At 45.3% G+C, this 17,101-nt stretch overlaps 1 protein-coding gene across 31 annotated transcripts in view; it reads left to right on the forward strand.

The window, feature by feature from the left end:
* NHS (NHS actin remodeling regulator) overlaps nucleotides 1–17,101 on the forward strand; it is a 501,937-nt gene that overhangs the window by 214,032 nt on the left and 270,804 nt on the right. For 16 of the 31 annotated variants that reach the window (XM_044937036.2, XM_044937040.2, XM_044937048.2 and 13 more), the window contains one exon: nucleotides 8,972–9,125. The exons of 13 other annotated variants lie outside the window; for them this stretch is intronic. The gene's annotated coding sequence lies outside the window, so the exon portion shown is untranslated. 2 more of the 31 variants (XM_044937044.2, XM_044937055.2) reach the window with 2 other exon arrangements.

Genomic DNA, 17,101 nt, shown 5'->3' on the forward strand with positions numbered 1-17,101 from the left:
TAGGCGTGGAATCACATTGCTCGCTTCCCCCCACGCCCCAGTAGGGAGGCTGGGATGTGCGGTCTAGCACTGAGCCCAGAGGGAAGGAGATAGTTTGGTGAAAAACTAGTCAATCTGTGCCGCAAAAACCAAACTGGAAACTTCCCCTCTCGGTTGCCCTATAGAGGGTCAGGGTATCCTACTGTGGTTTGGAAAATGCTTGATTTAAAAGTTGCTCCCAGTGTGTCCCAAGGGCATTCATTTGTTCAGTTTTCTGTTAAGCATCTCCGCTGGGTCAGGCCTCTGTTGGGCCCAGGGGCTGTGGTGGTGAACAGTAGCACAAACGGTCCCTGTCTTCTTGGAGCTGGTACCTGTCACATGGCAGGCTGGTATGAGGACTGTATGGGGGAAAGTCAGGGTGCTATGGGAGCACATAGCTAGAGACCTAGGCTAGCCTGGGAGAGCTAGAGAAGCTTCCAGAAAAAGATATTTACGCTGAGACCCAAAGCAGGGGGACTAAGACTTAGCCAGCAGAAGGGAGGCAGCACAGGGGTGTGGTGAGGGTGTGCCAGGCAGAGGAAACAGCTCAGAGGTCTCTGCCTTGACTGCACTTTGGAGCTATGTGGGGTAGATTTGGCCAATTAACTCTGAATCTTGGGGGGTAGGTCAAAGCATTTTTTTAAAAAGAAGCTCCCCAGTGAGTCTGCTGCACAGCCAAGGTCAAGAATTGCTAGAACAGCAGCTTCAAAGAAAGGCCAGGAGGACAGCACCCGCCTGTCCTCTGTGTGTGTGTGTGTGTGTGTGTGTGTGTGTGTGTGTGTGTGTGTGGAGAGAGAGACACTGAAAGCTTTTCAGAATGAAGTTGCTTCCGTACTGAGGTTTGGGGTTGGCGGAGGGCAGAGGGGGACATGCTTAGTGGAGAAGCTACTTCCCATGATGTAGTAGGGAGGACTCACTTCTCCCCAGAGCTCTCAGCCGGGTGGGGCTCCACCGTCACCGAGACCCCCATCCCCACTCCCGCAGGGCCCCATGAGCTGATTGTGTGTGGTGGTTTGGGGGAAGGTAGGGCCAGAGGAAGGATGGAATATCTAAAACCCAGCTTCCCTCTCTGGTTTCTTAAACAGAGAAGAGCCAACATCAGGCCATGTCCGCCTCTGGCTGGAATCGATGTTTCCCAGGGCGGGGGTGTGAGTGCAGCCCCAGCCGTCCAGCAGCCTGGCAGCCTGCACTAGGGTTCCTTTAGAAAGAACCCATTAGGATTTACCTAGCCAGCATGGAGTCCTACCCCTTCTCAGACCTTCCAGTCCTGCTTGCTCAGACCTCATGCCTTTCCCAGGATGCACTATTCTTCTCATATGTTTGGAAGTCCCTGGTACCTGCTTTCTGGAAAATATGCACCTGCCTACCCATTACCTTAGCAAAACTGTGCTCCTGTTTGGAAGGCATAAAGCCTTAACCTTATAATTTGATCATTCAAACTACCAAACTGGAGGCAGAAAAATGTTGTGGCAAGGTATGGAGCCAGTCAGAACTGTGTCTCTCAGAAGTCTGTGAGGTCTGAGGGGATTCATCCCAAATATAGAGGTTGGCTTGTTTAAGATAAAAATTAATGCAAAGTTTAGACCCATTTTTATTCTTTTCCTCACAGAAAAACTATGGCTATTTGGTTTTCCTCAGAGATAAAGCAAAAAAATCACCTCTCTTCTTTATCTGAGCTCTGCCCTCGCATGGTGCCCTCTTGGGCACACATTTTTCCCAAGCACCCTGGATGCCAGGTGTGGGAACAAAGATTTGGAAATGATTTATATCTGAATACTTATGAATATCTAGAAACTGTCTTAAAATTACAGTGATATATTGAAGCCATTTGGCCAGGAGATTTCAGGGCAACATTTAGGCTAAAAGTATCAAGCCCTGCTCTCCCATCAGTTTCTGGTGTGGCTGATCAGCCAATCCAGCAATACGACGTGGGCGTGGACTTTCTCAGATGTTAGAACCTGACACCCAGCTGAATGCCAGGGTCGCCATTGCCACACAATGAGGCGTGGCAGACAGGAAAACTTGCTGGCATCCAAGATGTCCAACAGTCAACCTAGCTTCTCTGCCAGAAACAACCCCTTTCTGCAACTCAAGGTCTCTTACTTCTTAGTTCTCCCACTTGATACGTGGGGGGAAAAATTGCTGAGACGTCAATGACCTGGTCCTCGGTCATATAACTATTTAATTGCAAACCCAGGAATAGAAACCTGGTCTCCTGAGTCTCATGAAAAGTTTTGTTACCTTAACACCAATGGCAGGAAAGCTTTCAAAGGTGTGCCTGTCTTCATCATTTGATAGTCCCTATGGAAGCACTGTGTTGAGAAGGATTCTGAGGCTTGATATTCACTGACTCAAAAGAAGTGCCGTGAGTCATTAGCTTGGTCTACATCAGGTATAGGTGGGAGGATTTGCTGACGCTTTTGTGTCTCCAGCTGTTATACCACGCTGAGGTTTTATTTTTAAAGTAGGATCTAAAGCTCTTGCTGCCTCCACTCCTCTGATTAATGTAAGCCCAAGCTTCTTCAGGGTGACCTGACAGGGCTCCACAGGCAAGCTCCGGAGGAGATCAGCAGAGGGTTCTCATCCTACTGGGGCTCTTCCTCTTGACACTTCTGAATGAGGCCCCATAGAACTCCTGCCCCTAGAAAGTTCCACTCGGTATCTCTAATGTACCTTTCAGGGAGTGGAAAATGAGATCAAAACAGTGCTCTCACCTACCCTCCAGATGCAGTTTCCCCTCTCTTTCCTCCTTTATCTGATGGTAGTTGGCTCAGGTCTAGGCAGGCAATCACTTCGGGAGTTTACGTCAATACACACTAACACACACACAGAGACATGCAGACACACATACTGTGGTCCAGGAGCACCAGGCAAGCCTCTCATCTGGTGCATTTTTCCTTTGGGTGACTTCAGGTTGGAACTTCCCTCTTGCTGTCCTCTGCTCTCTCTCCCGAAGCCTAATTCCCGGGGAGGCAGGCCCTCGGGCTTAGGGTCAGAAGCACCCTCCCTTCTGTCCCTGGGAAATGGGACAAGGATGAAACCCCTCAGGTCTCTCCCTGGGAGGTTCATTTTCAAAGTCAGAGTCATCAGCTCCCGGGCTGCATTTTTTTTTTTTTTCCCAGCCATGAGGCTTATGGGATTTTAATTCCCTGACCAGGGATCAAATCTGGACCCTTGGCAGTGAGGGCACGGAGACCTCACCACTGGACCGAGGGAATTCCCTGAGCTGCATTTGGATCACTTTTTTGGGAGAGGCAACTGACAGTCTGGTTTTTTCCTTGTTAGCCATTAGCACTTGCTGGAAGGCTCGAGAAAGTTGCCTAACCGTGCGAAGCCTCAGTGTCCTCATCTGTGAAATAGCAATAGCAAAACTTCCCACATCCCAGAGTGTCGTGAGGATTAGCTAAAGCATGGAGAGTGCTCGGCATGTGTCCAGTAAGTGTTCCCTGAAAGGAGGATCAGTCGTGCACGCAGTGTTTTGCATCTGAGCATTGTGGGGGTGGCGGAGAGAGAAGGAGGGAGAGGGAACGCGAGCTGGCAGTTTGTGCCCATGATAAAGGCAGTGACACCGTGGAGGCCTGCTGTCTAGTACACCAGATTGTGTATTGGTTAGGCTAGTGCATCCGAAACCTTCATGTGCGTGTGCGTCATCTGGGATCTCACTTAAAATGCAGATTCCCATTCAGTAGATCTGGAGTGAAGGCCTGAGATTGGGCATTTCTAAGGAGCTCCCCGGTAATGGTGATGCTCCTGGTCTGTGGGTCCCACTTTGAGATGCAAGAGTTCAGAGGACTGTGGGCCAGGGATGCCCTTTAAGTTGGGAGCAGCCAGAAACTTCACGGCCAGTTTGCTGGCTTGGTGTATCCAGCAGCAGAGACGTGCTGTAGATGAATGGATCAGTACTGAAGCACAGCTCTGAAGAGCCAGGTTCTCATCCCGCAAAGTACTCAGAGAGAGGGATCAGGTCCTTCCCATCCCTCGACCTTGGCAGCTTTAGAGCAGATGGCAGTTTAGGGTATCACTCTTGATCTTTCCAGAGTGCTTCTCAGCCCAGCGTCACTGGGCTGCCTCAGACCTCCTGCACACAGAGCTGCACTTTAACAAGATCTCCAGGGGATTCACTTGCAAGTTAACATTGGAGGAGCACTGGTCTAGGACTCCTTCCAGCCAAGTGATTCTGTTTATCTGGTAGGTTCTAACTCTAGCTGTGAGGACAGAGATCTCAGAAATCAATCACTATATTTACACAATAGGTCTTGATCAACAAATATCCTCTTTTAGTTAAACATTTTCCTTGACAATATACAGAGAAGGTCAAAGCAGTAACATTTATTCTGAACCAGCATTTGCCCGAATTCACACAGTATGGGAGAGAGTCGAGAATCTCCGTAGAGTTAGAAAGGAGGCACTGGGTGCCATATACACCCAGAGACAGCCCTGATAGACAGCTGACTTTATGGTTCAGATTCTGTGGCTCCTCTAGACTGTTCCCTGGAGTAACGGCTTCCACACTGACACATCTCTCAGATCCTTGGTGAATTGTGGCATGGTGTCCCCATCTTTCCTGGACCTAGCCCCAGCTAGGTGCTAGTTTTTCAGGGCAGGATTTTTCAGAGTGTGTTGTGACCCATTGATGGGTCATGAATTCAAACCAAGGGGTTGTAACTGGCACAGGAAAAAAATGAAGTCGAATCCTAATGGACTTGAACACATTAGAAAAAAGATCAGAGTATGTCGCTATGGTGAGAGGAGTTACTATTTCGTTAACTTGCTTCAGTTACAACCATTTTCCTTCGAAGTTGGTGTGCCTTGGCTTGATTGGGAAGAAAGGTGGTGGCATGTTCCCACAGGTCTACGTTCTGGGCTCGCCATCTGTCCTGCAATGAGAATTGGGGCTGAAACTGGAGAACTTTTATTTCACTGAATCCAAAAGGAAAAAGCAAAGTTGTCCCAAGATTGCCATCCCCTTGACAGATTTTTTAGTTATAAAAATTTCAGATATGTGAAAATGATAGAGAATGATATAAGAAACATCATCCAGATGAAGAAATAAACAATTACAAATAAAGTTATAGCGTAGACTCCTCGGCAGCTTCACCTTCTTCAACCATACCCTGAAATTTATGTTAATAACTCCCTGGCATGTGTTTATATTTTAATGTATATGTATGGATTCCTAAGCAGCATTTAGTATTGTTTTGCCTGATTTTAAATTTGTGTATATTGTTTATACTGCTTGTATATTTCTGCAACTTGCCTTTTGAAGCTCAACATTCCATATGGAGATTTATTCATGCTGTTACTGATAGCTCTACTTGATTCATTTTTAATTACTGTATATAATTCATTACATGAAAGTACCTCCATTTGTTTATCTGTTCTGTTGATGGACAAGTAAGGCGTCTCAAGTTTTTCCTCTTCTAGACAATGCCACGATGAATGTATGTAATTTTATTGCAGGTATGTGGCAGTTTTTCAGGGCAGGGTTTTTCCCAATGGGTTGTAACCGGTATGGGAAAAACATGGAATTGAATCAGAAATAAAATCAAACACATTAGGAAAGATCAGAATATGTTCCCCATGGTAAGAGGAGTTAAGTGTTTCTTTAAACTTATTTCAATGACAATGTGACACAGCTTACTTTGACACCCAGTGGCCTTGTCATTGTAACGAGTGTGGTGGAATGAAATTCACTGTGGATCACAGTCGACCTGGGCGTGGGCTTGCTGGTTTGAAGTCTGCATGTATCTTTGGCTTTGCGAGAGCTTGGTGAATTCCTCTTCTAAGTGTTCCCATTCTTCTTTTAAGTCAAAGAACTCAAGAAAAATGGACCCCCCACCCCAGGTCAGAGGGAAGCTGGAGGATGAATAAGAAAAAGAGTCAAGCTGACAGTTTCCACGTCCCTGCTTGTCTTGCCTGCCTCTTCACCCGAGGCAGACATTGTGGGTTTTCTTGACCTTGTAAATTTGCTTCTCATCTTAAAATATGAAAAAAAGTTTGGAAGGAAATTCCTTGTCTTCCTGTCTCTCTCGCCTTAGTTCAGGAAGAGGCGAGCTAGAAGGAGGTAATAAATAAGCAGCCCTCTTCCTTTTTGGAATCCATTAATAACAAGTCTGAGGAGAGCTGTGTCTAACCTTTGCACTGTAACTGCTCTGGACAATTTTCACAGTTGGACAAAGATTTCTCCGGTCATTGGCAATGGTGCCTTCATTGTTGCTTGTTTAGAAATGAAGCAGGGGTTTGGGGAGTCTGGTCAGTTCCCGTTCTGAACCCTTCTAGGAAGGCCAAGCCCTCCATGAATGGATTGCTAGCTGACTTGCACTATATTTTCCTGGAAATGTGTACCTGTGTATTCTCTCCCCCGACTCAGGATTGCACAAGCATGAATTCAAGTTGCAAAGAAGGCCGATTTGGAGGGGAGGGAAACCCTGAGCCCTTGACCTGGCCCCTCATCCACACTAGTCCCTACCATTCACCATCTCAATTAATCCTTCAGTTCAGTTCAGTCGCTCAGTGTCTGGCTCTTTGTGATTCCATGAATTGCAGCACGCCAGGCCTCCCTGTCCATCACCAACTCCCGGAGTTCACTCAAACTCAGTCCATCGAGTTGGTGATGCCATCCTTATAACACCCCATTCTATAGATGAGGAAACTGAGGCTCAGAGTGTAGGTGACTTGCTGAGGTCACCCTAGAATATACTTCTTAGCCTGGTGCAAAACTTTCTGTACACCAGGTGTTGTTCTCAGCACCAAACACAGTTTTTCTTTAAATCCTCATCACAGCCCAGTGAGGGTAGGTACCACTTTTATCCCAACTTTACAGGTGAGCAAACTGAGACAGTGAAAGGTTAAATAATCAGTGTGAAACTGCACAGCCAGTTAGTACAAAACCCCAGATTTGAGCTCAGAAAGTCTGGCTTTAGTACCAAGTACAGAACCCCTTACTGTGTCCGCTCTCTGCCCTTGTGAAGACATCAAGCCTCCCAAAGCAAACATGTTACTAAATTACAGCCTGACACTTCACCTAGTCTTCTGGTACTTAACATTTTCCATCTGTTGAATGGGGATGATCAATGATTTGATGATCAAGGGCTGTCCTGCCCTGTTCTGTATCATGGGTATGCCCCTCTCTCCCTTTCTTCCAGCATTTACCAAGAGGTAAGGGAGATGGTCTCTGCCCATGGAAATTTGGGGCAGGGGAAGCACAGGGGAAGCAGTATGGTCAAGCATGTGCAGTTAAGGGCAGAAATGAGTAGAGGGCACAGGAGTCAGAGAAGGGGAGCTGGATGAGGCGTGGAGATTGCCTTGGAGACGTCCTGGTACATCTCAGTCCACTTAGACCACTGGGCATCCAACTAGAGAGTGCAGCAGAATCATCTGGACCCCCACTCCCCGCCTCCCCAAACCAAATTGCCGATTGTGTAGGGTGGGAGCAAGGCCTGTGTGTTTGCATTGCTAGCCAGCTCCTGCTGCTGTTTAGGGACCACACTTGGGAAATCACTGACTTAAGCAATAGGGAAGATTTTGAAAAGTGCAAGAAATAGGAAATGTGTGTGATCTGTGTATTAGAGTAGGCTAAGTCTCAAACAAGCCGTAAAGTCTGTACAGTAACGCAGCAAAGTGTTACTGCTTTTCTTTTCTTTTCTTTCTTTCTTTCTTTTTTTTTTTTTTTTACAGTCCAGTGTGGGTTGGTCAGGGAATGCTCTACTCCATGCAGGTCTTCAGGGCCACGGGCTCCTTCTCTTTGTGGTTCTGCCAATCCCTGGGGACTTGGAGTCCTGCATTTAGAGCATCTGAATGTAGCCAGCAGTTGAGAGAAGAGAGAATGGAGCATTGTGCAGAAGGCTTTTATGTGCCAGGCCTAAAGGAGAAAGAAGCATGTCATTGCTGCCCGTGTGCCCTTGGTCAGAACTCACATAGTTCTGCTTAACTGCAAAGGAGCCTGTGAACTGTATCTCAGCCAGAAGGAATATACGACAGTCTTTGCCGCAGCCTATTTGAGGATCCTCGGGGAGCTTGATTTGACTGGAAAGGAATATTCGTGTTGAGAGAATAAATAAATGTTTCACACTCTTCCAAGGAAATATGCTACAGACAGTTCAGATCGTTATTTAGCATCATTATAGTGGAGCTACAGAAGGGGAAAAATAATCACCAGATTTAGGTCCAGACGCTCTTCACTGAAAAACTGTTAATGTAACTTCTCTGTACCTGTTTTTTTTTTTTTTTTCCCCCTATAAAAATTGGGGTAAGAGATATGAATATTATTAGCCCAGTGCCAAGCACATAACAACAGAGAGTAGTTATTTTTGCATTTCCTGCACTTAGATGGACAGACGGAGCCAAGCTGTTGTGGCATTGGGAGCCCCTTCATGTGGACAGCTGTGGGATCTGCTTGTAAAGAACACAGGCGCACGCCCATCTCAGCAGCTGGGCGGCTGTCCCAAAGGCTGCAGTGAGGTGCCTCAGACACAGCTCAGGGAGTCAGGCCTCAGGGAGTGGCCCAGGCCTGAGCCACAGCGATTCATTTCATACTTGGCTTGTGGAGTTGAACTGCCTGGGATCTTTGGGCCTCGGCTCCCTCCTGTGTCAAAAGGGGCTGATCGTATTACCTGCCTCCTACGGATATTGTTGACAGTGGGATGGGAAAAAGCTAAGGACCCTACTGAAGAGTCGGGGGAAAGATCTGTGAATGGCCTCGTCTGCCATTTCTCCCTCCTGACATCATTAGCTGAAGCCAGTGTGCAAGTTCTTGGGGGCATATAAACCCCTTAGCTTTTGTTTGCTCTTAGGATGACCATCGTTGGCTTGGCCAGCAGGTCAATAGAATGACCTGCCTGCCTCCCCACAGCTTGAGTGCCTTTCAGTTAGCCAGAGGCCCCTGCCCTGTCTGGGGACCTGAGCTTGGTGTGCAGGAGAAGGCAGTGAGGAATTCTCTGTGCTCTTTCTCTAGGCTGCGCCTGCACGTTTGATCAGTGGACCCTGCAGCAGAGATGAAAGTGTCCAGGCTCCTACTTGGGGACAGTACTCCTGCCTCGGAGGGCCCCTCCCCAGCCCAGCGCCAGCGCACAGCTCCTCCACTGCACCTTGTTATTGACGCCCCTCAGGTCTGGGCCCTTTAAAGCCTTTCTCTCCCCCTTGTTCAAACGGTGCAATTGTGGGTGATTGAAACCACATTTTTATATGTGTCAAAATCAGTTCAGCCCTTAGAAAGAAATCATAGTATAAATTGGATCATATATCCTAAGTGGATGCCACCAGCTAATTCATTTGTTAGACTGTTCAGCTACATAGGATTAAGTGAGTGTTTATTCTTAAGCAGTCCCATGTGGGTCTCATTAATGCAGACTCTGGTCTGGCTTGTGCCTAATATCTTGTCAAATAGGGAAGCCTAGAGAAGGCCCTTGCAAACCACCAGCGGCAGGGAGCCCTCACTTCTTGAGCAGCCTCTAGTGATGAATGCGGTGGGAGCTGGTAGGGGGCTGGCTGCCTTTCTCTCATGTGATGTTCCAGACATTTGGTGTCCTCCACTTCCGATGGCCTCTTTCTAAAGCGGAGGATGGCAGAAACCGCCCGCACCTATGCAGTAGCCCCAAGGGACACAGACGTGGCATCCCATCATGTGTACGTGGGCCTCAGGGGCTTGAGAAATCTGAGGAGCATTCTTGCCCCTTTTTGAAATGCCCACTCAGTAAGTTGGCTTGTAGCTTCAGGCTGTGGTTTGGATCTTCATTCACTGGTCCCAGTGGGGATCAGGGCCGAGAACACCAGCAGCACATTCGTTTTCAGCCTGACTTGTCCTGGGTAATGGATGCACATTAAGGTTTCATATGTGCTGCTCTAAAACCAGTGCTCTCAACCTGAGCTGCCCAGTGGATTCATCCGGAAGGATTTTAAAATGCTAATGTCTGCATCCCACCCCGTGAGACCCAAAGGTCATTGGTCTAGAGTGGGCCCTGGGTCCTTGGTCCCCCAGTGTTTAGGGGAGATTGCAGTTCTCCAAGTCGTCCCAGCCTCCTGGACACTGAGTATGAGGATGTTGGGAACTGGTGCCAAGGAGGGTTCAGGAATCCATAGGCATTATTTTCATCCAGAACTGTCTTGTTGGCTATCTTTGTGTTTTTTGTAACCTAACAGCAAAAGCTTCATTTGTGTGCATGTGTGTGTGTGTGTGTGTGTGTGTGTGTGTGTGTGTGTTTACCCCTGTTTCATTTATCCATTGTGATTTTACACGGCCAGCCAGTGGGAAACCAAGTGTAGGGGAGAATGAGTTGGGAAACATTGCCTCCCTGGTACCTGCACTGGAATCCAGACTCACACTATGTTTGTGAAATTCTGGATGTGCGTGTTGTTGGCTTGTGATGTTAGGTCAGAGGCCCGAGGGCCCAGCAGACATGTCATTTGGCCACCAGATCTGTCTTTTATAAGGGGTAGGTGTTTTTAAACAGAACTCCTGGCCTGGGCGGCCCACACGAGTTGGCAAAGATTCATTTCTCCCAGCTCCTCCCCACTAAGTACAACTAGAAACACTGCAAGACACTAAATCATGCTCTGAATACTCACTTAGCCCCAGGGCAACTCCCGCCCTAATTCCTGACATCATAGTGTTGTTTTCGTGTTTTAGGTAAATGAATCATTCACTTTCTAAGCTTTTGTGTCTGGCTTCTTCCGCTTGGTATTGTGTTTGTGAGATTCGGTGTGTGTGTGTGTGTGTGATTGTACATCATGGTAGGGAAGCATTTCAACCAAATATTGATCTTGGACTCTCGGTCGAGTTAGGACTTCAGTAAAACTTAAATGTAGCTGCTTAATTTTTTTTTCTTAGTATGGAAGCCTAAGACCTGTAAAATGAACCAAATTTTAAAAATAAAGATCAACAAAATGAAATAATAAAAGTAATCTCTGCATCTTTCACCCAAAGAGAATCACTTTTAATGTTTTAGTGTATATCGTCCAGTTGTTTTCTTAGATGTGTTGTAATAAAATGGGCTTATAATCTATATATTGCTTTATAACTGATTTTTTTTGTAAACTGATTTTTTTTTCACTTATTAGAACAAGAATATCTTTCTGTGTCACCAAATATTCTTCTCTAACATCCTCTTTAATAGTTCCGTCATTTTTCTTTGTATAGCAAAATTAGGCTTAATCTGTTAAAAAAAAATTTTGGCGTGAGGTTTATGAGCTGCCTTAAATGGCTTTTACTGTCCTAAAAATGTAATCAGTAAGTCACACTGCCAACTCTTTTGAAGGAAAGCAGGCTTTAATTTGTGTCTTAATGATGTGTTTGCCTCAATCTTTTGGGTGCCAGTTGGTATCTGCTGGGTGGCAAGAAGCTGGGTGGGCAGAGTTGTCAAAGTGAGAAGGTCTCCATGTGATTGTGAAATCAAGACCAGCATTAGATGTCTAATGTCCTGGTCTCTGGTTATTTTCAGAAAGTAAAGAGTGAAGGGGTGATTTTTCACTACCTCACCTTTAGGTTGGGATTAGGAATTTTCTCATCCCTGCTTGCCAAAGAGTCTAAGTGCGTTTGCTAGACATTAGGGTCACAGGATTCTCATTTTGAAGGCACACCTTTTTAATTTTATGGAGTTGCTCACTTATGTTAACTAGCACCTGTGGGCTTTCGGTTGACCTTTTACCTTTTCCCCAAAGAGATTAAATGGTAAGCAGATCCCTAATTCTTATGCAGTCTTCTGAGGGTCAGACAGACAGGTGGACATTGTCGTTTTTATTGGGGATGCTATTAGGGTGTTTATAAACCACAGAACTACTTTGGAGAACTTTAAAGCACTTTGAGGCAATAAACTCATTAATGATGAGGAAAAGGAAATAAAATGTCATTGTATCTATATACACGCTGTGGCAAAAGTCCAAGTCAGTTTGGCTCATATCAACATTTTATGGCTAGCCCTTTACGAATAGACAGTATTAGCAAGATTTTGAGTCAGAAGCGAAACTGGAACTGTGGTCATGCACACATGCACGCGCATGCACGTACGCGCTTGGGGGGCAGGGATGAGAGAGTGAGAATTTTTTAGTCCTTTCTCCATTAATCATAAAACCAGAAGAAATTGCTAGATCTGAAATTCTTTGAGGCCCTTCCTTATGTGTGCCCTAAAGATGTAGAACTATTTCTGCCTAGCAAGGTCTTTTAAAATTTCAGGCAATAAATAACTGGCTTTCCTGGGTTTTTAGGAGTCTTTAAACTCCATCACTGTCTCATCACCCTGACCCTCTGACCCTTGCCCTTTGTTGAACTGACCTTTAAGCTTGGGTTTTGAGTTGCTTTTCCTTATGACCCTCCTGGGGAGTAAATATAACAGTATATTTTTGCTCCATGCTCACCTCCCAGGTGAGATGCCTGAAAGAAATATGCTACGGGAGATTTGTAATAATACTGGAAAATGTTTTAGTAGGAAAGTTTCTTACTGTGTTCATGGCATCTCTGAAAATTCATTGCTGTCTAGAAAAAAAAAATCTTTAGAGGTACGAGATGTCCCTTGATACTGTCTAATGTCACTTCCCCATCTCTCGAGCCCTGGGGCTTTGGGACCTTTTGTAGGGTGAATGGAGTTCTAGAGGTGGATGGAATTTCTAAGATGATATTCTGGGACAACTGGATTTTCGATTTAGTGTTTGCTGTCATGAGAATGACAGTAACCCGCCTCCCTTTCTCTTGTGAACACCCGCTCTGGTTTGGGGCCAGAGTCCGGTCTCCTGCCAGTATGTTAGGGGCATTTTGTGAAGTCCAGCTCACACAGTATCACCTCAGCGTGCGTGAACCCAACATGCATTTAGGGAGTGCGACGTTTTCATTCCCCACACCTGCTTATGTCAGAGATCTTCCTTTATGAATGAGGTTTCTCTCCCTGTTTTATGCTTCCTTAACTTCGATCTTTTGCCTCCTGATTTTAATAAACACAAGCTTTCCAGGAAGGTTGGAAGACTTTTTGTCATCTATATCCTGATAAGAGGGGAGTTGAAGGTGCATATTTGTATGAAGCACTGTTCTAGGCATTTACTCCTTGTAATGTCTGATGAAGCAGGTACTGTTGCTATCCCCATTTTTCAGATGAGCGCACCAAGACACAGAAGGCACAGAAATGAAGAAACTTACCCAAGGTCACACAGCTAGGAAGTGGCCAGGTTGGCTTCAGACCCACCCAGGCTGGCTGTCTCCAGCTCGTAACTTGCATGCTCGACTAAAAAGAAGGTCCCAGGAGAAGCAAGGCCTCCTTACCTTTCCCCAGTTAGAGCGACATTGTGTCGAGCTGCAGCTCAGCACCTGCTGGCTGAGCGTCCTCCTGTGCAGTACCTGGGAACCTAGGAGAGTGGTAGTTGTGTTGCAGTCAGGGGACCTGAATGGAGTGTGTGGGATGTCATCCTCTAGAGCAGCAGTCTGCAGCCTTTTTGGCACCAGTGACCAGTTTCTGGAACAGAAATTTTCCATAGATCTAGGCAGAGTGGGGATGGTTTGGGGATGATTCAAGTGCATTACATTTATTGTGCACTTTATTTCTATTCTTATTGCATCAGCCCCACTTCAGATCATCAGGCCTTCGATCCCAGAGGTTGGGGACCCCTGCTCTAGAGGGCTGCTTTGCGGGTGCCCTGTTTGGGTATCAGGTTGTATAAATGAGACCCATCTTGTGTCCTTGGTCACTTTCTATTGCTCCTTTTTCTTCTGCATCTCTGCTATAATTTGCTTAAGTACATGCTTGAGGACTCAGGAAACAGACAGGAGGCATATCATTTATATGAAGTTCAAAACTGGGCAGAGCTAATCTCTGGAGAAAGAGGTCCGAAGAGTGGTTATCTTGGGATGGAGTCTTCTGGAGTGCTGGGTGTATTCCATATTTTGACCTGAATGATGTGAACCTCACTGTAAGGTGTATGTAAAAGGTTTTGAGTCATGCACCTAAGATTTATGTAAGTGATACCTCAAGAAAAAAGTAAATAAAAATGAATTGACCTGTAACCGTATCGTAGAAACCTGGCCAAGGAATGCCAGGGAGGAGACATAGACCTATCTGAGCATCAGGAGTTCAGAGATGCAGATAACTCTTCATCTGTAAGAATTAGAGGTGCTTATATTCAGCAGGCACTAATTTTATTACTCTTAATTTCTTCTTCATTTTCATGATCTGTATTCCATCCTCTAATGCCCCTGCCCACTTGTGTGTTGGTCTACTTTCATTTGATCCTGGCTTTGCCTTTTAAAACAGTTGCTGCTGCCGCCTCTCCCAAATTCAGAATGATTTGCAAATGTTTGAACAGAGAAACAAAGACAGAAAGTGGGAGACATGGTCTGGTGTGTTGCAAATGACTTTTCCTGCCAAGCTGTGGGGAATGGTACTGGGGCCAGCTTTGCCTTCCTAATTGGAACCATAGCTCCTCAGCTTCCCTCTAGATTATAAACTTGAGGGCCCGCCACCCTCCAAGAGACTGTTTCTCTCTGGGACGCCATGTCCCAGGATTCTTACTTGCATTGGCCTGTAAGGGAGGACAGCAAGAGTCACCTAATCAGTTTGGGTGGCACCAAAAGGGAAGTGGCAAGCCTCTAATCCTCTATAGGTTTTCCACTTCTCCGCCACTCTCTCCCCACCCGCTGCTGGACCTGTAATAGTAACACTATTACATTTATTGAAAGCTTACTACACGCCTGATGCAGTTCTAAGCATTTTGCATGTGTTCATTTCATCTTCGCCAGCTCTGGATGCTGGTATGGCTGTGGCCCTGTTACAGATGAAGGAGTTAGACACAGGGAGCTAAAGTCACTTGCCCAAGATCGGACAGCTGGTAAGTGACAAAGACCGCATCCAAACCCAGTTTGGTCCCAGAGTCTGAGCTCTTATCCACTGTATAAACAAAATGTTGACAGTCTGATTTCCAGTGCAGTGGTCCCCATAGCTCTCACCATGGTAGGTGGCCCTGTGCTGTCTGGTTAGGCAGCTTCCAGCCACACATGGCCATTGAGCACCTGAAATGTATCTAGAAGATCACTCCACGTGTAAAATATACACCTGGCTTCTAAGAGTTGGTATCAGGAAAAGAATGTAAAATACATCATTAATATATTTTTATATAGGTTATATATTGAAATAATGTTTTTGATTTATCAGGTTAAATAAAATACATTATTAATTTCCCCGGTTTCTTTTTACTTTTTTTAATGTGGCTACTGGAAAAGTTACCATTAAATATATGACTCATGCTGAATTTCTGTTTTGTTTTTGAGTGCTGAGCTAAAACTGCTTTCCGGCCTGCTCCAAATAGAGTAAAAATTTGGTTGCATCACAGTCATGGGTAGAATGGATTTAGGAGTAGTAATATGCCACAGATGACATTCCTGTCTTCTGCAACCACCATCTTACTGACTATGTACAATCTATTTTGTATATGAGGGAAAAGATCTAAACCCCATGAATCTCTCTTATGTACCAGTCAGGTGCTTTCACATAATGGTTGCATTTAATCTTCCTAACTCTTCTGTGAGGTAAGTATCATTAGCCCCATTTTACAGATAGGAAAATGGAGGCTTGGTCTAGCAATTTGCCTAAGTTTCTTTTTCTAATAAGTGGTGGGGCCAGGATTTGGATATAGGTCATCTGACTCTATGCTAATGACAGTTTCCCCTCAAATGATGTATCGTGGACCATATGTATCTCATTGTATATGCATTGTTTTTAAGCTATGTCTTTCTTATATTATTTAATAGTTAAAGCCTTATAGGAAGGGAGTGTGACCTATGGTAGGTCACAGTAAATATTCCTTGAACTGAATTGCCTTAACAGCTGTTGTGTGAGAGGCCTTAATGCTAGTATTCTCCTGTAAGGTTTGGTATCTGCTCCATTATTTTCCTCTTTAGAGCTGTGGTTTGGTCACTAAGCTTCCATCATTAAATTGTTATTTTATGTCCCTATGACTTCCTGTAGAAACTTCATTTATTGATTGATTCCATAACATTGGAAACTACAGTATATACTATAGTACATTTACTTTGCCACACCCTGGAAATCCAAAGGAGACCAACAGGGGTCTGGCCCACAAAAACACTTAGGGTTTGAAGTGAGATAGAGATAGGTATGCGTTACAATGAATGTTGTCTCTCTGTTGTTAAGAGGAGGTGAAAGGGGCTTGGGAGCTTGTTTTTGGGATACCTCAACCAATCTTAGAGGTTCTAGAAGGCTTCCCAGAGGAAGGGAAAGGAGTTGCTAAGTTTCACTTCCAGTTTAGTGATATTTAAAATGTGATTCCCCGCCCCCATGGACCCTCTGAATTCCATTCATAGCTTTTGCTTTGGAGACAGGAAGTGGAAGGCAGGATGAATCTGAGGTCACCCTAAAGACCGATCATTGTTGCTCATGGTCTCCAGTGCAGCTCTCCACCATTAGCTGGGCTCAGATTCTCCTGGGTTCTTTCCTCTTAGGACCCTGAGGCAAAGTCTGGCTTGCTTCTTTGTTTTAGCTTTGAGTGCCACTTAGAATTGCCTCCTTACAGTGTGTCTCACTTCATATTCTCAAGCAGAACATGAGGAAGAAAGGCTGTTTGACCTAAATCACTAAAAAATAAAAAATCAAGCCATGTCATTGGCTGCTGACCAGCCAATAGTTAAGCTGCTCTTGAAGCCGATGCTCACTCTTGATCCAGTCAACTATGATATGAGGTGCAGCAGGGACAAGCTACAAAAAATGGCCATCAAAGTCACCCTTCTACACATATACCTTTTCTGGGCTGTGGTAGGTTGGATAGCTTATCCAAGGATGTGCCATGACAGGCATGATCACTAATCTAGAAAGTTATTTTAATACCAAGAGAAACAATATAATGGATAACAAGTGAGTAAGTTAGAAGCCTGCCACTTTCATTTTACTAGGGCAGGTATTTGTATCTCTTGCATTGGGATTGTTTTAGCTGTGGTTTCACCATGCTTGTAATGTCATGGCCCAGAACATCATTTTTTCTTCATTGTAAGGGAAGCTCAGAATGTTATTTCAGTATTTAGAAATTGTCCCTCCACCCTCCCCAACAACAACTCGTTGTTAACATACCTCTTATTGGTATATATGGCTCATTCATG

Source organism: Bubalus bubalis, chromosome X, assembly GCF_019923935.1.
Source record: "Bubalus bubalis isolate 160015118507 breed Murrah chromosome X, NDDB_SH_1, whole genome shotgun sequence".
In the NCBI taxonomy this organism is placed as follows: domain Eukaryota; kingdom Metazoa; phylum Chordata; class Mammalia; order Artiodactyla; family Bovidae; genus Bubalus; species Bubalus bubalis.